The sequence below is a fragment of the Ptychodera flava genome, chromosome 1 (assembly GCF_041260155.1).
Source record: "Ptychodera flava strain L36383 chromosome 1, AS_Pfla_20210202, whole genome shotgun sequence".
Classification (NCBI taxonomy): Eukaryota; Metazoa; Hemichordata; class Enteropneusta; family Ptychoderidae; genus Ptychodera; species Ptychodera flava.
Window position 1 is genome coordinate 56,797,539 of NC_091928.1, and position 23,553 is coordinate 56,821,091.

At 38.7% G+C, this 23,553-nt stretch overlaps 1 long non-coding RNA gene across 1 annotated transcript in view; it reads right to left on the minus strand.

Moving 5' to 3' along the window:
- LOC139141812 (uncharacterized) overlaps positions 1-23,553 on the minus strand; it is a 550,434-nt gene that overhangs the window by 370,945 nt on the left and 155,936 nt on the right. The gene's annotated exons all lie outside the window — the stretch shown is intronic.

Consider the following 23,553-nt stretch of genomic DNA (forward strand, 5'->3'; position numbering starts at 1 on the left):
TCAGTACTGAATTTTATTTAAAACCTGTATCCATGACTAGAAATGGATGCCATTTTCATGTCTTTTTACTTTGTCCCCATCATCTGTCACATGTTCCAGTTTTGTTTTTAACATGACGAAGCCCTACTGGAACCCCACGACCTCTGACTTTTAGCTGTGTGCCAGTATGAGTTCCCTCTCTTTACCTACCCTATTCACTCTGACTTCATTCTTGCTCGTCGCTCTCGAGGCTTTCCCGTCCCTCCTTTTCTCTCGCTTGCTATTTCTCCCAACTTTGGACCAAATGCCATTTTGCAATGCTGAACGATTCTGTCAAGACTTTCATCACACTGTTGAATATGTGAAATTAACACACAGAGTTCACTGACTGAAAGTGTTCAAAAAGGAATTTAACTTTGGTATTTTATATCCGGCTTCACTTCAAGGAATACGACCAACAATGCTTTTTTGTTAGTCACTCATTCGGAATACTCCTGATATTTTCTGACCTGGCTGTGCCGCCCAAGCTAAAAACATTTACCCATAGATATTGAAAAAATATCACCCATTTTTGGGATTTGCGAGACAAATCTTGGTAATTTTCACCTTTATTCTATTCACTGCATAAAAACCCTATAATACTTACTGTATTAACATGGATTATTGCCTGTATTTTAGCTGAAGAGTGCATATACAGATGAATACAGTCAAGAATTCATTTTTTCAGCAAGCCTGTATTCATGTGGATTCATGTGAATTCACGTGTATTATACTATAATACAGGCAACTCATTAATGTGAATTTATCTGAATTATCGGGTTTCATGCAGTGATTTCATGTGAATTTTTTCCTAAAGAATTGGGCATTCGCTTTGCTATCGACTTGTTCTTACGGTTTTCTGATGAAGAACTCACCCGTGCTTGGTTTTTTTTCGTGAATACATGGCCCATTAAGGCGGCACACTACTAACACGTTTCTATGATAGTACCATCCCCGGGGTTACATTGATGTACCGTGCATCCAATGTCGTCTTGCAATCCAATAAGCTCCGCTTGGGTCATAGCATTAGTCTCAAAACGTGACATTAACCATGGACATGAGTTTAAAATTAGATTCTTCTTTACTTAAAGGTCGTTATAAATCTTTCATTTATTTGCATCATTAATATCCATTAAAGTAAGAAGATACGCAAAACAATAAAGTTGAGAAGATTGGCAAACAATGGATTTGAAAAGTTTGATCTAGTGATACAGCATATTATGAAATAGAAAAAAATGGAAGGCATCTGAATTATAAACATTATACAGCTGTTGACTCTAGACATTTTTGGCTAAATTTCAAATTAAAAGACGCCCATTGGTTATAAATACCGGATTACATAAAAGGACGCTCATTATGCGAACAGACGACGTGCGAGTACTAGCTTGAACTGAGAGCTCCACAGATTGCGTTCTTTTGCGTGTTTTTTATGAAAATTTATGAAATGGGAATGCTCTACAGCAGGGTAAATACCTGATCAATACATAACGACTCCATATTTTTTTAAACCAATAAGTTTTCGGGACAATTTTCGTGAGTAATTGTGCGTGGCCAGTGAGAACGTCGACCCAGGGGACGCCGATTGGGATTTGAATACCACTGTCAATCAAACCTTGTGCAAAGTAAGACACGAGTTAGCTGGATGTGTACCTAAAGTTTATTAGCATTCGCCTTATCTGCTAATGGTGACTAAAATAAATAAAATACAGTGTATGTGTCAAGATTTCCAGTGTCGAAAGACGTGCGCAATAGTTTCTTCACAGTTATCCAACTTTTGTACCGTACCACGGTCCCTGGGACCGTGACCGTACCTACCCCCACATTTCTTGGGATAAAAAACGTGATCAGACTACATTCAAATTGATTACATCTTAGTAACCGTGAACACGGTCTCTCCATAAACGTGCCGTGAAGAAGAAAATGTATTATCGGGTTCTCTCTTACTGGAAAGTTTGATGGCCCTGAAAAGGGCTGTTTGGTTTGGTTTTGTGGCTTTTACCGTACACCCAACGATGGCAAATGTGTATGGTACGCCAGGCAAATTTGGATATAACGATCGGACAACAAAAGTCACGCAAAATGGCATATCAATTTTCTTCTTTTGACGAGTAAATAATCGGCCTGCATCAGATGCTGTTTTCGGGCCAAAAATCGCTCATCACGCCAAGTGTGTGTCCGGTCAAGGATATCCTAATATTTCCGACGGAGTCAGAGTCAGATAGACGCGTTGCCAAAATAATGATGCTAAACTCAGAATGACAAATCAAGAAATGTTCAATACCCCGGCACAGAGGTATGAAGCGGTACGGTATCCGCATATAGTTTCCCATGGAGTGTCGTTTGTACCTCCATGAGTCTACTAATAAACCAAATGTTTATTTGACCACGAAGCTAAAAAGGATGATTTGACTTCCTCTGTTTCGTTCCGCCGTCATTTCGAGCGTACGTATCCACGTGAGCAAGTGCCATCGTATCGATAACCGACGCAATGGAGTTCAACTGCATATCGATCACAGTTCATTACGCCTGAGAAATTTTACGAATTTCCTGTCCGAGTTTTCGAAATGCATCAGATTTTTGTACTTTTTTCGTTCCAATGCAAACGAAGTCTCGCAACACAAATTAGCAAATAATGTAATACACGATGATCTGGACTTGTTTTCTGACTTCCGACCGCTATCTTGGCCTCATAAAAGTTTTACGTTGGCTGTATGAGTGCGTCGGGATCACGGTTCAATCTTTAGAAAATACTCATTTTATATTATTTCGACACCGATGTTCCCAAATTTAATAAAACATACGTTCTAAGACTTTGAGAGATTCTAACGATGTAGATAGTGCTTTTTGCATACCAGTATATTGACTTGTAATTCTGTTGATCGAGGCATAGACAGTAGCAGTACAGAGGGGGGGAGATGGTCGAGGACACTGTCCGCATCCGGCGCCAAGTGACACACTGCTGGAATCGTTGAAATATGTAACTCGAACGCACCAAGTTTGGTGAAAATACCTCATGCCAAAATGTACGTACTCAGACATGCTCATCGACGTTCGACATGAATTTATGTTTGTAAATCTACTAATATAGCGGCGTTTGACGCAAAACAATGAAAACGATACTATGTTGACAGGGTGGAGTACCCACTAATGCGCGAACCTGGGATTGAGAACGGCGGCTTTAATAACAATGCTCTGATTGTAGATGAGTTGCCAAATACTTGTTAATCATGATGATGATGATGATGATGATGATATGTCGCACCGTTGTCATTTCAACATGTGACACAATGATTCTATTTTATAGAACAATTCTTATTTTACAGCTTTTATATCATCATTGTAGCCGAAATCATATTCCATCCCCTGTGCTAAATTAGTTTTTTATGTAAGTATAGCAATATATGTAACTTTAGCAAAATATCAAAAAAATAGATTGAACAATTATCTGTACCAACCTTAATATGAAGAGAGGTTCTTCATTCAACATAATTTTGTCCTTCTGCGATTTCAGGTATACGGATGCTTACAGGTATTGCTGTATGGTGCGACAGCTAGAAAATGTCGAAAAATGCACGCCCGAGGCAGATGCTTTTTCATCTTGTGAAGATCTTATGGCGAATCAAGCTTTAAGGTTTTTTGTTTGGATCATAGGCCTGTCAGCTTTGATTGGTAACTTCTTTGTAATCATTAGGCGAATCAAGAAAGGGATTTAGTAAAGGTTGATTCATTCTTCATTTGGAATTTGGCTATTTCAGATTTTTGCATGGGTATATACATGTTGATTATTGCAATTACTGATATTTATTACCGTGGCACGTATGTTCAACATGATGAATTTTGGAGGAAAAGTTATTTGTGCAAGTTTGCTGGATTTCTTGCAGCTTTATCAAGTGAAATGTCTGTCTTCACATTGACTATTATGACACTTGATCGCTTTTTGGTCATTTCATTTCCTTATAAGTTTCTCCGCTTCAAGTTGAAATCAGCTGTGCTGGTAACGATTGCAGGCTGGTTGTTGTCACTTTCATTAGCTTGTTGCCCCTAACTGGCATACCTTATTTTGGTGATAATTACTATGGCCGTTCCCCGGTCTGTCTCTCTCTGCATCTGACAAACGAAAGTTCTCCTGGACGGGAATACTCTGTCACAATCTTCCTCGTCCTGAACCTCCTGTCTTTTACCGTGATCTTCGCTTGTTATGTGGTCATGTATATGCGAATACATCTGATATCAAAGGCGCCGTGTATTAAAACAAGGGCAAGAGAAAAAGAATCTGTCGCCATCGCAAAGAGAATGACTGCTATAGTTCTGACTGAATTTCTTCTGCTGGGTTCCAATCTCTGTGATGGGCATTCTTGCCCTGACTGACACAGTCACAATTCCAGGTTCTGTCTATGCTTGGAGTGCCGTCTTCATCTTACCTATCAACTCTGCAATGAACCCTTACCTATACACAATATCCCTCATCAAAGGTAAGACTTCGTCGAAGTCGCCGGTGACTACGGACGCATCATCGCAAGGGAAGTCGAATTCTCAAGTTCTAGGTATGTCAATCTGTATATTTTCGATCGATTCGAACTCACAAAGTCACCTAGTCAAGACTTTACAGTCAAAACCGCAAGGCTAAATCCCCACCCTTAAAAAGTGTGGTTCAACAACTGTGGCTGCGATCCCTTCATAAGTTGTATAGTTCATGAGGCAGTCGCACTTACTTCATCAGAACAATGAATACATCGGTTTACTTGGCAAAAGACAGTGAAGTATTTGTCAGAAGTAGATAAGGATGGCAGTACTGAATGTTCATGGTTTAGAAAATGATATTAAGCTGTCGTAGATATCAATTTGCATCATATTTCAAAAGAGTAATAATTAAGGTGCAGGCAAATTATCTTTTTTAATAATACGCTCTCATCAAGAGAAACATGTCTGACAACAAAGTTGGATTTTTTCCAGATTCTCTGCCAAAGCAATCGATGCAGAGGGATCAGTACAACCCTGTCTTTTTATCTTTACCACCGCCGGAGCAAACATCCCTGTCTAGCAACTTGAGAGTTTTGAATGGTGACATCACCATTGAGGAAATTTATGTGATTGCTGTAGATATTGTCAGATCCCTGACATACTTGCATGAAAAGAAAACCATTCACAACAATATTTGTAAAGAATCAGTTTTCATCGAGACAACAGCAGTGGTGAGTTTAGAACCTTCGTTCATTTGATGATTCACTTGATGTGTGACAACCATAATTGTGCATATATGATGTTCAATTTAAAGTTTTCATGGTTGATTATGATCAATTAGGATCTGTTCTATGATGACATCATGGACAATCACTCCTGTTTAAATTTCACTCATCTGGTCAACAAAGTAAATGTTCTGTTCAGGTAGTGCCTTGTATTTTTTCTATATATCGTTTCGAAAGATCTTACCCTAGTGTTTGTATTGTGTAAGTGATTTTGTTTTTACATCTTTTAGGGAAAGATTTGCCGAGCTTTTCTAACAGATTCACATCGTTCAAGATACAGTCAAGGTGAAGCAAGAAGCCGATCATATGCAAAGGACGTGCTTGACTACGGAGACCTAATTTTAATGCTCCTCAACTGTACTTCACAAGGAACTTCATCAGAAAATTGGTCTTTGCAATTTACAATTTAATTCGACAATTATATATAGACAAGTAATACACCTTAATGTTCCGAAAGTCAACCAAACTGTAAGCAATGAATTTCAAATCGCAGAATCTCTTAGTGTGACAAAAATTATGTGTGATAGGTACATATAAACTAAATATAAAAGTATTCGTTCTTCTTCTTGATACTTAAATATCTGAAAAGAACTAGTGGGTTCCCAGGTCTTCAGGTATAATGTATTGAACGATTTGTGTTCTTTGTATCGGTTTTGGATATGTAGGCGTCGTTGTTTATCTGCCATCTCTGTGACAAGTGCTTTTTGCAATTAGTGATGTATTTAAGTGATAAAGTACACTCAAAACTGAAATCGGACAATGACAAATTAATTTTGTTTTTCTCCGGTGATTTGTGATGAGTGCTTTAATTTGATATGGCAAGTTTAATGATATAGGTGTCCCATATAGGCTAAAACAGTGTATGTAAGCAATGACTAGGTTTTCACATATCAACATTAAAAATTACACAACGACACCATGCCATTTGCCATATGAACAATGGAGCTATACCTGTAATCTTCGCTGTTTCGATATATAAGCGTAAAAAGAATATGGCTGGTACTTTTGACCTATTGTTTGGCATTCAAACTCGGGAAATTACCTCAAAAATACTTCGGTAAGGATAAATATTGGTAATTACAAATTTCATTCTTCTTGGGTAGGGAAGCGATTCAAAATAAATGCAATCCAACATTGAAATGCTAACACAACATAAAAAATGCTTGACGTTTGATGTTTTTGATATCTTATTTTTATTGCAATGTTTTGCCCGATTTGTTTGATAAAAGCTTTTTGTGATAATTTGTAAAAATATCAAAATAAATTCCTTTTGACCTTCCTAGTCGATTATAGAAGGAAGGTCATGATCACATTTAATGATTGTAGCCATCAATTCGTAATGACAAAGATGATAGTAATGGTGATGATGATGGTGGTGATTATGATGATGACGGTTCTACGTCTTGTTTTGTTACTGAGTTTCATCTATACTTCAAGTAATATCTGATAAAGTAGATAATTGAATGTTTCCAGTATGCAGTGCCTTTATTTAACATTTCGCGCGGCCAATATACGAGTCTTTCTCAAATTTCCTAAATGCTGGACTTAAGGTAAAGTTCTGGTTCAGGAATAGCATAATGAACCCTTTGGTTGCATGGTAACCATCATCTTCGAACTTCAGATTTTATATGAAAACATAAGTAAATTGTAACGGATAGATGTGTCATAATTTTCGCAATTTAATTTTGCACTTCAGGACACATTTTAATCAAAACGAAGCCAATTTTCGATATATTGATTCACGGCAGAGAGTAGTGATTTCTTTCACGACAGAATTTTATATTGACTGTTAACTGCAGAAAACCACCAATTAATTTTGCCAACGGCAAATTAGTCTTGTTGTTAGAACGATTCTTGTATTTGTTTCTTGAGATTATTCATCACAATATAATATAAATAGTTTACTTTGACCGATACAATTCCACTTACCAGTGCTGGATAGAATGAAACATTTTACATCATCTATAGAAATATTACTCTTTCCAGTGTTCGCACACACTCACATTTTGAAACATTTTGGTTGGGAGTACAAGACTTCAATATACAAGCAGTTTGTTTCGAATATGGTTTTAATGTATTACATTATATCTTAAAGTCACGAATATGATGAACACGTTTTACAGTCAAGTTAATTATTGAATAGTGCACTGTGCATAGTGAAGCTAGATAATTTCAATGTATAAATATATCAAAATAGACATGTGTCATAAAACGTGTTAAGATATGACAATATTTTTTCACATTTCATGTTTATTATTCCTTTACATTGTTGACAGAGAATAATTGATATTGACATAAATATTTATTTGTTACTATTATTAATTATAGTTATAAGAAGTAATGTAAGTAATCGTTTTATGGAAATTGTAAACTTTCTGGTTTTTTTTCACATTAACAAACAGATTTTCATATGTAACTGATTCAACAGACTTTTAGTAGTCTAGAATGTTTGAGTTTTTTGACGTCTTACTAAAGTACTTGCAAGTATCGTTATAACACATAGGCATTAAGTGTGAATCCGTTCGATAATGCATAACTCATTGCGAATTAGAAAAAAAATGTCAGGCAAAGAAGTATGTATCCTAACAGCTAAGGTCACATTGCAGGAAGGAGAGCCGCTAAAATTTTCATCAAAAAGGTATTTTAATTTATAATACGGTACGATGGTTTTAAAGATGAGCGTTTACGAAAATAATATTTGTAGGACACCTAATATAACGTTTAAACGGTATTTCAGAAAGTGTGTTTTATCATTCACTTTATGTGTACAATTTAAAGAAGTATTTGTGTATGACTGATTATTGTAGACAGGTTTAGCTACACGTTTTACATGAACGTGAACGCGTAATGACACGAAAGTCTGCGATAACATCATTGACGTGTGTACCTTCTCGACGTACAAGTATTTACTTGGAGACAGCTGATTTCACGTAAGTTGTAAAGGCATTAATTCATCCTCATCTTCAGGTAGCAAACATGACATAGACTGCGCATTATGCATGCACGTATTAGTTGGATATGTAATAGTGACATGCTAAAATATATTCATCTATTTTGTTATTTTTCTGTGAAATTTCTTCCTAAATACCACTGTACACAGTTATAGGTTTGTAACTGAATATACCCGTACGCGCGTAACATCGGACACTACTGCTTCAAATGCGAACAAATTTTATCAATGTTGCATGCCTGGCTGTTTTTGCAGCTTGTACTCTGAGACGGGAATGTCTTTAGAATTCATTGTTACACGTAACTACCATTTTAACAGTTGAATCTTGGGTTAACAAATTAATTAAAATTGAAGAAATATTTGCCAAAAAAGTGATTTTGAGCAAAATACACTGTCTTGGGTGCCGCCCCCTTAATTTGGTTGCATTGCTGTGACACTGCCTACTGTGGAACTGGCAGAAGGTAACACAAAATAGAAACATGACATGTTACTCCCTTTCAATTTGACTACACTGGTGTACCGCCGCCGTTCTTGTCCAGAGAGGAAATCGTAATAGCATTTAAAACTGAAAACCGGGCACTATATATTGTTTATCTAATATTCTATACATTCACGGAGAGATGAGAATAAGAGGCCTTGGTCTACAATGCTCGAAAAGAACGGGATGGGATAATGAAATACTTTATCTTGATACATATAATCAATGTTTTTCTTATGCTTTGCATCCTTTTGTGCCCGTTATAACACATGCGTTTATCATGTTTTGACCGACAAATGGGCCTCATCGTACCATCGATAAAAACAAAACAACTGCCACACGAGGCGCTGTTATGGTGTTTTGCATTTGAGTTCATTTCAAGGCGTCAAGCATCAAGCCACAGCTGGTTCAGATCGGCAACGATATGGTGAAATTGGTCATACATCGCATCAACAATCTCGTTCATAATTAAAGACAGAGTATATATCGTTTCCAAGTCAGAAAAACTGTTTTGGATAGGTATATGATCTTAGAAGCAAGCACAGGATATCCACACCAGAGGCAAAACTTCTATCATCAAAAGTATTAAGTTTTGGTTAACATAGTGCCGCCGATAAGGATGTCTGCCTTCTCAGACCTGAGGTCAATTTTCGCTTAATCGTCGGTCATCGCATTGAAGTCGAAACGCTCCGCTGTGACTGTTTTACCATCGTCGTTAAACAGCTCATGGCATTTAGCAAGCCAAAATTGGCAAAGGCAGCCCCTGTCGTGCCACACGAATGGTTGACGTAACGCGTAGCCAAAGAGATTTTTCACGTGAACGTTTACGGAGGATTCTAAGCGATCACGTAAAACGTGTTGTCAAACCTGTCTCATAAATTTATGTGTAAAGTAGATTTGTCAATTTTAAAAAAGGAACCATGTTTTTGTTTCACGCAAGTGTCTGATTTGGTAAGTTTTTCCTGTCTTTGCATGCCTTTGTTGCCAAAATGTTAAATAAATGTTTAGAACCTAAATGTATCATGTGAATCTCATTTTTAAAATGTAGCATGTGAATGGAGTTTAATCTTTTGAGTATGCTGTGTATACATGACCTTATATTGTTTGTTTGTCAGGTCTGCGACAATTAGATATTATTCCCTAATATTTTTCTTCGTTCAGCAAAGGGAATGACCGTGTCACCACAAGTCGAAGAGGAGTGGTGACACGGTCATTACGTCATGAGTATTTTCCGAATTGAACGAAGAAAAATATTAGGGAATAATATACTTATTGCATGCACAACCAAGAATTCGTTATTTTTTACAAAATAAAAGAAGTTTTCCATGACCTTTCCGCGTTTAAACTTTTGAACTACTTTAGAAGTAATATCAGTACGCCCTGTGCAAGTTGACAATCATTTCCAGTCGTCCGTCACGTGCGTGAGCGTTCACGTTCGTTGTGTATGGAGCAAATGCCAGAGGACCCTCGGTCTACACGTACCTTCCGCAAAGTTATACTCTATTTCAGAGATAGCATGGGCCTATAAATTTGTCACAGACGAAGATACGCTATTTTTCGGCTATAAAACGACCAGCTTCGAGTACGTTGTTTCCGCAAATTATTCAAGTAATTCCTTCGGAATATACAGGCGGTACACACTTGTGTTTACATTGTTTGGATTATTAATGTCGTAGTCTGTGAAAATATCGATTTCATTACATGACATGACTTTTGGAAGCATGAACACCGCACTTGACCCCCTTGTTGCAGTGGAAACCGTATGTCTACCGTGGTCTACTGCATGAAAGTACACAGTGCGTCGAAAGTTCAGGCGTTGGCGGAGTCCATACGAATACGAACCCCCATGCATAAAGGCGACAAAACTAAAACACGATGTCTCAAAATTTGCCCAGTTGATGTATTGTCCGTATTTTCACGTCAGACACATTTTAATCGTGGGAGAAATATCGGCCGCCATGTTTTCATGAGGGAATTGGCCGGCACAAAACATGTAGGTAGACTAATCCCCTGAGAGCGGAAAAATTCCGCACTACCGAATTAACGGCTTATGACTCCCCAGAGAGTAAATAAACTACCGATCAATTAATAAAGAAGGCAGTTCAACCAGTACTCCTTGTCTTCTAATGATCTTTATTTAAAAATACCGACGTTTCGGCAACACACAAGTTGCCTTCTTCAGGGCAAAAGCTGACAAATAAAAATGAGCACAAACAGAAGTAAAAATCGGGCTGGTAAAAAGTAAACTGAGAGTAAAAACGAAATAAAATGAGAATTACAATACTTGTGAAAACTGGAATTACAGTGAGTGAAAAAACCACAACGACAGTTGTAAGGAACGAAATTAAAAACCAGTAATGATAAAAAACAGTGAAAGGCGCTATGACTAAAAATTAAAGATCAATAAGCCTTTTGAAACAAGAAGGGTAGTTGAAACAAAGGTACAATGGACTGAAACTGACCTGGGTGCGGAGAGTGGAACTGTACCAGCTGAAGTGGAGGGTCGGAATGAGCAAGTTCATGGTGCAGGGACTCCTAAGACGGAAAAATAGTCTGAACTAAGGGGTCCCCTAAGTGGTTGGAAAAGGGGAAGAGTTGAAACGCGGGAAAGTAGCTTTATCCTTCTCTTTGGTTAATGCCCTTGGGTGTGAGTGTGTCAATTTCTACAATGTATTTTTGTTCACATAGTCTTCTTTTTCGGGTATTTGTGGTGTGTACTTTGTGTAAACCAGTAGCTTGGAAGTGTGATGGACTGTGGTCGAGTTGATTGAAATGTTCTGAGACTGGGGTGGGTTTACGACTGCGGATTGTGTATATGTGTTCGTATATACGTCTTTTGAGTTCCCTTTTCGTCTCCCCAATGTACAGTTTTGAATATTTTGGCAGGTGATAATGTAAATGAGGTTACGGGTGTTGCATGAGATTTTACCGATGATGTTGTTGGTTTTACCTGTTGTGGAGCTGGTGATTGTGTTGGTTTCTGTAATGAATTGGCATTGATTGCAGTTGCCGCAGCGTTTAGTTTCACCTGTTGTGGGCTGATGAGGTATTTTTTGAGGTCTGCTCTTACAAGAATTTTTCTAAGATTTGGAGGTTGTCTGAAGGCTGTGATAGGTACTTCCGGAATGGCTTTGTTTATTTCTTTGTCCTCGGAGATGATACCCCAGTGTCTGTGGATAATGTTGGAAATCTTAGGGAGAGTGGGGTTAAAGGTGGTGACAAAGGGGATTCTCTTGTGCTGGGGCTTATCAGTGGGTTTTGTGGTAAGTAGGTGGTTTCTTTCTATGTTTCTGGCTTTTTCAATGTAAGTTTTGACTGTTTGGGGTTTGTAGCCTCGTTTCGCAAAATGATGAGCCATTTCTTTGGTTGCTTTGTCATAAGTTGAAGTGTCTGAACAGATACGTCGATAACGGAGAGTTTGGCTCCAAATGACTGAATTGAACGTGTGATTAGGATGGCAGGATGTTGGCCAGAGATAGGGATGTTTGTCTGTGGGTTTGCTGTAGATCGAAGTATGAATAGAGTTGTTTTGTATCGACATATCAGTATCTAGGAAAGCAATGTGTTTGGAGCTATGTTCTATGGTAAATTTGATGGTTGGGTGTACTTCATTGCAGTGCTGGTGGAATTTCAGGAGAGTGGAGAGGCCATGGATCCATATAAAGCGGACGTCGTCAATAAATCTACGCCATTGTGTGGGCTGAAGGGGTGTGTTATGAAGGATCGTATTTTCAATTTTGCCCATCGCGAGGTTAGCATATGACGGGGCTACTTTAGAACCCATAGCCGTTCCATGTTTTTGAAGGTAGAAATTGCCTTGGAAAGTGAAGAAGTTGTGTTCAAGAATGAATTGGAGCATTTCAATTAGAAGATCTGTATTTTCGACGTTGTGCATTGTAAGAAATTCTCTGACAGAGTTGATACCAAAGTCATGTGGAATGTTAGTATAGAGGGATTGAACATCAAGGGTGACCAGGAGGGCATTATCAGGGATATTGATCTGATTGATATCTTGTAAATGGTGATTAGTGTCCTTGATATAGGAGGGGAGTGATTGAACAATGGGTTGAAGGTAATAGTCGACGTACATGGAAAGAGGGGTGGTGAGGGATTGGCATTGGGGAACTATAGGTCGGAGAGGTTGTCCTTTTTATGTATTTTGGGCAAGCCGTAAAAATGGCCGGGTTTGGGTTCTTGGGGTAGTAATTTCCGAGCAGTTTTATTCGAGATCCAGTTTTTCCTTCTCCAGCGGGTAATTTTCTTTTGTAATTTAAGAGTGTATTCTTCTGTGGGATCAGATTTGCTCTTGGACAAATTGAAGAACGTTAACACGGGTTAATTTATATGTCCAAGTGACTACGCAATAGTTTCTAAGTCCTCCTGTATCCACAATGCATGTGACATTTATTCCAAATTGTCAATCAATGTCCATTTTGAGTACTGGTGTAGATTGTCGTCTGAATGTCGTACACACTCAATCTTATTGAAAAGCTTGCTCAATGACGAGATTATCATCAAGCAGTGCTATTGTGAACATTTTTGTGAAATCTTTGCGGAGTTTGGTAACTTAGTATGTGAAAAACATTGAGGATCGTTCATTAACTGGAGTCATACGGATGTCTTCAGTAGGACGCCTTTAAGGTGCCAAGCTTCCGTGATGTTCAGTAAATTGAATTCAATTGATGAAAATAAAAATGTTGTTCAGATACTACGCCATAAAATTACTTCACTAATCACTGCCAATATCTTTACATGCTATGTTAATTTTTAAAAAGTTGCTTCTGTAAAATTAACATCACCCAAATAAAAATAAGACATTACCAATGCCATATTTTGCCAGTGAATTTTCGAATTATGCATCTTAATATGGTCACCATATCTTACACTTTGTTGTAACCAACTCAGTGCTACCTGGATATTAACCCCATTGTGACGTTCCCTGAAACTTTTCCTTTGTACTCAACTTTTGCGGTTCTAGCCTTGCTGTACCCTTCTAGCCTTACTTACCATGTTTCATCACACTGTGTACCAAGCATTCAACTAGATTCAGCTGTAATGTACTTCGAAATGTACCGACCACACGTCGTCTATCTGAAACATAGTTGCACATACCGCTAATAGCTCGTGCAGTTGGCCACCGAAGGTGGCTGCGAGCAGCTTAATGATGCACATAAACCACTACGGTACGAGAAGAGTACAATTCTTGACGGCAAGGGTGCCGCGATCCTATTATTCTTGTGATTGTATCATCGCAGCTTCAATAATTTCACTTTACGTAAGAATTGAAAGCAAGAAAGTTATTTAAATATTAAATTAACTAAGAAAGTTAAATTAACATCCATTGATATGTTTATTTGGGATAACACGTCACAGAGTTTGATATAGCATAAGTCGTGCGCGCTGCATATTGGTACAGACAAATAGAAAAACAAACTGGCAACGGAATTGTTCAAGGTGTGAAGCGATTACGTAAGTCATCCATGTTCGCCTCGCCTCAGGTAGCTCACGCCTCGCTTTTCCGAAGAGTGCCGACCATGCACCCTTCAATAGTTTCCGGATTTTTGCCAATTTTTAAGCCAAAGTATGTTCGGCAAAGTTTATGTTGTTGTTGTCGTGTGGTGCTGAGCGGAATCGGCGTGATGGCGAAAACGGGAAAGTTTTGAACTTCGGGAAAGTGAGTTTTACCATTTAAAAAATTCCTCTCACATTTTCATGAATATATAATGAGTGTGTTTCAACCAAATTTGAAAGTCTTTTATCCTAACTCTCTGGTTTTACTCTATGGTTTACGGTCAGTCATATCGTCTATGAAAAGTTGGTCATTGAAAGAAGTGTTTATGAAACTGCGGGCGTGTTATGTTTCGATTGGCGTGAAGCAGTGTTTCTGCCCTGTGAGCTCACAAAGTAAGTATGGTTGCTACGCGAATGGCAGCAAGATGTCATCTCGTCGTACTTTTGCATAATCTCGAGCAATTATCAACCACGAACGAAGGTCTCCAAAAAATCTAACACCTGTGAAATTAATTTTAATATGAAAAGGCCATAGTCTACCGAGACGACCATGCAACAAAAGCCATGCCGCGTTGCTAGTCTGTTTTTCTATTTGTCTGTGATATTGGCGGTTTTTTTTTTTATAAGATTCACCGTCATGACAGTGTATCGGGTTCATAGGGGTTGCCTTTACAATTCCTCGCTGAATAGAAATAACGTTGAACCTAGAGATAAACTAAATGATGTTCTGTTCTCTGAACTCGTTCTCGTGCTGCATAAAGGTCGGAAAAATTTATGTCGTATTTTGTATTTTGCTTAATGATCTCGTTTCCTTTACGTTCAAAAATTTATTGAATGATGTATATTTTATAAATCAGGGGCTCTTTGGGCGCAATGTTCGCGATATTTTAGCGAGGCGGAATATTTCTTGCATATCTTCATCTAAGATAGAATCGGATAAAGTACGTTAAAGTGGATGCGATGATAGGCTTTTTCGTTCTGTTTGTCGGTTCTGGATCTCGTGGATGATACGGCATTGTCGCTGTCGTTGTAGTATTAGAACAAATATTATTAACGGAAGAGAGGGGGCATAAAAAGCCGGGTGTTTGGGGCGCTTGAAAATTCCAGAGTACCTAAAGGGGCCTCCAATTTTCCACTCAATGCAAGTCACTCTGAAAAAGGCAATTTTTTGAGAAACACGGATTCTTATGTTATGCAACGAAACAGCTGTGTTTCAATGACTGATGAATGACAGTTTGTCCTTGTAAACACTGTAATACCACCACTGTCAATGTGTGGCTAATCACTTTATTCTAAGTACATCCATATCAGTTTTTAAAGATACATAAGTGTACATATATTGCTAGTTTTGCATTTGAAAAAATGTTCATCTACACCACAGGCAACGATGTATTGTGAAATGACACTCTTTTGTGAAATTTAGTGAGCAATTTTTTATATACAATGGTGCTTTAAATCATTGTACTCTTATAACTTGATTAACTTTAAAATAAGATGTATGTAGTTGCTAATTTTATATGTGTGTATAGTATAATGTACACACACACACACACACACACACACACACACACACACACACACACATATACCATGGCAACAGGAACTCATGATATAGTTGGTGCCGGTGCCTACATTTTTATGTTGCGGGAGGGGGGCATCAACCATTTTCTCGCAAGCAGGGAGGAGATCAGGAGAGTTTGGCTGTAGTTTGGGAGGAAGAGGTACTGGAAACAAAAACACTAACGAAATATTTTCTCTTCCGGTCCCTGTCGTAAATAATGCTTGTTCTCTAAAATGCATCCCGTTTTCCAAGTCCAAGTTTTTCGCCGTCGTCAAAAGTAATTATCAACATTCATAATTTCGACTCGCTTGCAAAAATTTAACAAATGTAGTTTAGGAAATAGTATGTTCAGGAAACGTTTGCATCAGCCTGACTGTGCTGCAAATCAGATATATCGACTGACGGAGATCAGGCCCGCACGTTTTCGTCACATGATGAAAGATTTCGTTTTACATAAAATAATCCTGAATGTATTTTAATCAAGAATGGAAGGTACTTTTTGAACGTTTGCGGATGGCAAGGCGTGTAGTAACCAGCAGGAAGGCAGTTTCGAAATGCAATTTCCCATATTTGGACACTGTCTGCCCGACTACAAATTTTGAATATGGCGCACTATTCCTCAGAGCAAACATTTTAAATAAAAAAAGAAGATATTGAATTGGGCGTATCCATCCAAATGTTTTTACTCTACACAGGCGTGATCATGACAGCTTTTCCCCGCACAGATTTAGACTTGGTGGCAATTGCCTATTTGGGCCAAATCGGCCATTCCCATGACGTCTATTAAAATTCATGAGTTTACTTTCTTGTTTTAGCACACACTTTACCGACGGAAAGCTGGGGAATGGCTATTGCATCTGGTTGACAACCCCTACATGTTAGCAGCGAATTCAGATTACTCTTTGCATGGAGCTAGCACCATACTCTTTGTAAGACAGTTGCGATTCCGAAGCAAGACAAATTTGTTGGTTTCACTAATTTCCCTCCAATTACAACACTAACATTCATCAAACAAGGAAAACTATGCAGACCTAGCAAAGCCGTGTGTAATGACATTCGAAACATAGTGAGCATGCAATGACCAATTAATATTCCACAATGCCTGCCGTATAGCATGGAGGTACTAGCTCCGCTCCTGGCTTCACGACTAACCATGCAGGTAGAAGAGAACTTTTTACCTCCTTGGACTGACATGTACAATAAAAGAAGGGCCTCGTGACCCTAAAAAAAGTCAGGGAGGTTACTATTGAAGTAATTTTCTACCACGATATCAACCGATGCGCGATGGTCAGCTATTAGCCCTACGGCCGGTATGAGTCAACCGATGCCTAAGAAGTAGCCGTGGCCCTTTTTTTATTGTACATGTGGTCTTTGGTCCTTGCAAACTTTGCAGCCACCTAAGTCTGTGTATGGTGACTTGTGTTCGTCCACAGTGTTTCCCTCTATTGTGGTGCAGGCATAGACCCTAAAAAAAGTTTTTTTGGAGGGTCTATGGTGCTGGGTAGCATAGTACATGTACACACATGTACATTTACACAAAGGTCACCACAGCATCGTACCTATGGTGCATTAGAATAACATCATAATCTTCCAAATTGGCGCACAGAATAGTAATATTTCACGCTCAAAATACATTAGCGTTCTTGGACGCGAGTGATCAAGCTGACGTTTCTTTGTTTGGACTCTAACAATGCTGGCGCCACGAAATACCAGCACAGTATCGACGACATGATCTCACTCATTTACACATTTACAAGAATTACCCAGTAACTTATTTTCTCATGGAGGTATTCTGCGTACTACCCCCATGTTCTATTGTGTTTCAAGCAATCGTAATATTGAGCCGTTGTTATCATTTTAATTTATTCATAGCGTGGGTTTGAAACAAAAGAATTGTAGCAAGCCACGCACGGGCAAGTGATAATTTCTACTTTTGTAATCTTTTCTAATGTCGGTAAATCAAAGCATTTTCTTATTATATTCTTTATGGCGTCGGCATCCGACATAGCCAAGATATTGTATAAATAGACACACTACAGCAAAAAACAGGATGGTTGGACAGTCTCATATACATTACGTTTACTTTTTTGTACGTCTCACACAAGTTTGTAGATACATTGTAGATAAAAAGAACCGACTCATTTGAGTGAAATACTAATCATGTAACTCTCCACTCCACTGTTTATCTTTGTGTGTCTAGACAGATTGGCATCAGTACGTATACATTGTATTATGGTTTGTTTAGCCAGAGTGCTGTCCTAATTAACTTCGGTCTCTACTATCAACTCGATAACTAATTTAGCAATTCCCTTGTGTGTTCTATCCAGACACTCAAATGACTCTGTTCTTTTTATCTACAATGTTATCTACAAAACTTGTGTGCCACATACAAAAAAATAAACGTAATGTATATGAGACTGTTCAACCATCCTGTTTTTTGCTGTAACTCTGAAAAAAAAAGGAGAACTGAAGGACCGATAACCACGGTCACTCTCTTGTGGAGTGACCGAGACAGGACATTCACTCAGAAACTAGAACTTTGACCGAAACTACGGAGAACTTGGACCACGGTCACTCTCTAGTGGAGTGACCGACACGAGGACCGATAACCACGGTCACTCTCTTGTGGAGTGACCGAGACAGGACATTCACAGTTATGGTTCCGTATTCAATAAATAAGTTCCAGTTATACATCAGCACTCGTCGTCAGATCCAGCTTCTTTCCTTTATGTTACGACATGGTGGATATACCAAACCCGGTGCGAAAAATGACTTTGGGTTGTCAATCACCTCTCGTCGCCAAGCGAGAAGCTCTACGATTAATTCCCCGAAGCACCAGTCACCATTGCCAAGCCGACCACTTTGCCGACGAGCGAGTTCCCCGTGTGAGTAAATCCTCTACGATCCGCTCTCAAGAAACTATCAACTTGAAGAGTCACATCGAGCAATTCCCCGATGACGGACATCTTGAAGACGAGGAATCCACTTTTCCTGTGACGAAGAAACGGGCCACCCATAATCAACGATGAACAATCTCCATGCAGTGATTCTATGATGCGATCAGTAAGTTTGGAATTTAGAAAGATTGGTTTGTTTAAATGACTGTATTTTCGATTAATGTGAAGACTAGAATATGCTCTCTGATTTCTTTTTAATTTTAAAAGGCTCGTTAATCGCATACCTACGTCAAAGCAATACATAGCAAATCTTCGAGCCTACTACACACGCGGGATGGAATACTGAAATATTATAACGCAAATACAAGCGGGTTGGGAAATAAGGAAATTTTTGAGTACGATTCTTGGCTTTCGATTTTTCGATTATATTGCCATTTCGAAACCTGCGTTTGTATGCAATCACTGTGAGAAAATTTTCAAACGACGAGATCGCTGAATAGAATTACTGAAAGGAAATTAACCAACCTCGGTAACTCTACAAACCAACCAGTTTTGACAGAACAACGACCAATTGAAACGAACTATACAAGCGCCAGGAAAAGAAACTGAACTCAAGCTACCCAAAGAAGTAAAAGATTACCTTACGGACAAAAACGTAAAGACATTTTCTTTGTGCGCTAAGAACAAATAACCATGAGAATAAAATAACTGACTAAAGAAACAAGGACTCAAAATGAACGAACAAAAAATACAAAAACATTTACTTTACTGTTTTTTTTAAAGAACGTACTTTACAAAACGTTTTTACCTGCATTTTTCTTATAACTGTGACTTTTCTTAAGTGTTTTTATCAGCTGTTGAGTGACACATTGACATTTGCTGTGATTTTATTGTGCGAGATCTCGTAGTGTGCGGGGTAACGGCCGGCTCCATCATACTGCCTGATGTCACACCCTCAGAAGCAAAATTCTGTGTTTCACGATTCAGTATGCTATTGCAATGTGAATTTTATCTACATCATGTAGTATTGTATATTTTTTCTTTCACTTTTAGTTACCGTTGTGTATTTTTTTTAATGTTGCATGTCAATGTTAACTCGTGCCTTTAGTTATGCAAATTACCCTTTGTATGAAATTCAATTGTTTTACTTTATTTGAATGCCCGAGTCTGAAAACGTTCATTTTTGCTTCTCTCAAAACTTGAACAGTGTTTAGTCCAAAAAAATATCATTTCATGCACTTTAAATCACACGTTTCCGTACGAATGAGGATCTATTTGAAAGCCATTTTTGCAAATATTTTTGGAACACAAATGCTTGGTCTCTATTTCCGTTTTACGCTAAGCCAGCGTGTTTTTCTTGCTAGTAAGATTTACGAACAGGCTTTATTTATTATAATGCTGACGGCAAACCATGAGATGGTCACAAGAAGACGTACAAAGTCCGCCATCCGAATGCCTACACGCTCTTTACTATTATTCTTCGAGGCCAAACGAGCCCAATTATTACCCCCAAAGACGCGAGGATTATTTTTAAGGTTAATAGCGATCATGCATTTTAAGATTATAAATCACACGTGTTTCAGACTTTCTTTTAAGAAATGTACTTTGTCATATCTCAACTCAGAGGGAACGGACGTATTATTTTGAAAATGAGGTCATTTTCTATTTCGAAATTGGCCCATGTCATAATCTTCCAAATTGGCGCACAGAATAGTAATATTTCACGCTCAAAATACATTAGCGTTCTGGGACGCGAGTGATCAAGCTGACGTTTCTTTGTTTGGACTCTAACAATGCTGGCGCCATGAAATACCAGCACAGTATCGACGACATGATCTCACTCATTTACACATTTACAAGAATTACCCAGTAACTTATTTTCTCATGGAGGTATTCTGCGTACTACCCCCATGTTCTATTGTGCTTCAAGCAATCGTAATATTGAGCCGTTGTTATCATTTTAATTTATTCATAGCGTGGGTTTGAAACAAAAGAATTGTAGCAAGCCACGCACGGGCAAGTGATAATTTCTACTTTTGTAATCTTTTCTAATGTCGGTAAATCAAAGCATTTTCTTATTATATTCTTTATGGCGTCGGCATCCGACATAGCCAAGATATTGTATAAATAGACACACTAACTCTGAAAAAAAGGAGAACTCAAGGACCGATAACCACGGTCACTCTCTTGTGGAGTGACCGAGACAGGACATTCACTCAGAAACTAGAACTTTGACCGAAACTATGGAAATTTGGACCACGGTCACTCTCTAGTGGAGTGACCGACACGAGGACCGATAACCACGGTCACTCTCTGTGGAGTGACCGAGACAGGACATTCACAGTTATGGTTCCGTATTCAATAAATAAGTTCCAGTTGTACATCAGCACTCGTCGTCAGTTCCAGCTTCTTTCCTTTATGTTATGACAATAACATGAGAATTTTTTTCTCTTTAGAGTGGGATTCAATGCATGAACTAGCACCTAGTTAAAGCTTGTTGCAAATTTTTAGAGGACACAACCTGACCCTGAATCATTTCCTCTAGTATTAACAAATTACGTAGGCATAGACCTTGTCCGTAATGTAAGGGGACATCATAGGTGTTTACACCATGGATTCACTATGTGGATTGGTGGGACACCATGGCATTTAGTTTTCCTTTTTCGGCCCGACCACGTATGTTGCAAATTTGATTGTATTTTTATCTTTACTGAACTGATATGACCATCACCGATTTGAACAAATTGATGTTGATTTTTTGCAGTTATAGCCCCTCCCCTCCGAACATACTAGATGGCTTCTATATATTCTCATCGCGGAACATCCGGGTTTTAGCGTAGCGATTGAGTCATTTGTTGCATGGAGCTACCTCCATGTTTGTTGCGTCAGGTCACGGTGGAAACATATAACCGAAGTTTGGATGTTTCGACTGCGAGTGCTATACTGTACAATATATTCATCGTTTCTATATAGATGAATGTTAATTTCTAATGTATGTCACACAATTTCTGTATCGTTTGCTGTCTTGGAGCATCTGATCTAAATCCACTACTATGATAGACCCACTGAGAAGGAACTCGGCATGGCGTCTCAAACGAAACTTTTTAGTAGTGTAACAGCTTTTTATAGTTTAGAACATATACAGTAGAGGGGACTCCACGCTCTACTCTCTATGTTTAGATCTACTATTATATAGGCAATATGATGTCTGACCAGTACATAGGCCTGGGGGTAATGACAAATGCTCAGAATAGCAATTTTATTTAATCACATACGCGCTTCGTGAAAGGTGTCAAAACATTGGGCGGATGTAACATTTGTAGATAAACATCGAGAACAATTGTATTATGCATGTGTTATCTTATAATCCCATGCTGGCCAGTTTCTGTGTTGGGAAAGGTGGAATGATAGGTACAAAACAACTTAACGAATATACATGAGTGCGCCTTCCCCCTAGCTTTAAACAGGCACATGAATATAGGTATATGATGCTGACGTTTTACGCTGTATATAGAAAACGAATATTATGAGGTTATTACGAAAATACCTCAAAGGATGCACGAGGACATTGGCGCAGCGTATTACCCGACGCGAAGCGGAGGGCGATGCGCGGCGCCAATGTCCGAGTGCATCCTTTGCGGTATTTTCGTAATAACCTTATTATTATACATCTTACATTCGTGACTGGGGCATCATATTGTCAGAGTAATGACCGTTTTCGTGCAATGTCAACAATTTTTCTTCCGATTTACAGCGAAAGCGTGGAACGCTATCTCGGACGCGCTTCTGCAAGTTCTGGATAGTTTGTGTGCACTACACTACTACGTACAGAGCGCGCGCGAGACATGTTCTGGCACTAGTCCAATGCACAGGGACGCGTTATTTACCGAGCACACGCTGCAACCTTTGGCGAATGTGGGTACTATGAATAGTTGTACACACACTCTCACTCATAAGAAAATCAAAGGGTGGACACTGAACTAGACAGTTTGGGAAAATCTTCATTGTAACGTCTTATATGCCAACAAAACCAATAGATATGGCTATTTCTTACGTCAAATAAAACATTTTCCCAGTATTTTTACCAAGTAGTGCGTCTGTCATTTGAAACGGAGTGTAATTTCGCTGCTTGAACGAAGGGAAAACTGCTCTGTATGCAAATTACACATCGCGACCTCACTATATATTTCTCGACTACTGATTGGCTATGAAGTGTCCGCTTTCCTATGACGTAAGTATGTGCAAATATAAACATTGCAAACGACGTCCCAGAGTTTAACCCGGAAGTATGGATCTCGAACAGTTTTCGACTGTTTCATGTCATTAAAGTAAGACGTATGCGTACAACTATTTAAACCTAGTGCCTGTCTAACAATATTTGAAGCGTGGAATATCTTTTTGGTCATTTTTTTCATATTTCAGTGATTTTTACTAAGGTTGGAGCGCGAGTCGTACACGGTAACGTACAGACCGTACGCGTTCCGATGAACCACGCACCAGCTGTCCAATGACAGTTGCCGTTTGAATTTGATTGACGTACAGAGCAGTTTTCTTTCAGGTGTCCGGTTTGTGTCCACCCTTGGTGTTTTATATAAGAACAGCGGCAATGCACTTTATCTTGAAAATACTAGTTTTACGTTCAGATGGAAATATAAATAGTTATTAATAATTAATATGTTATTATGAACAAGCGAACACGGAAAACAAATGTTGCAAATGATCGAGTCATAATGTTCGAAAATTGGTACTCATAGTACCAACACTCGTCATAATTCATATGTAGCGCATGGCATGGCTACATTCGAAAGATAACGCGTCTCTGTGGTCCAATGGGTCCCTTGAAACCGTTCAACAGTGCACGCGCAGATACAGCCGCAGGGGATGGGGCGCCT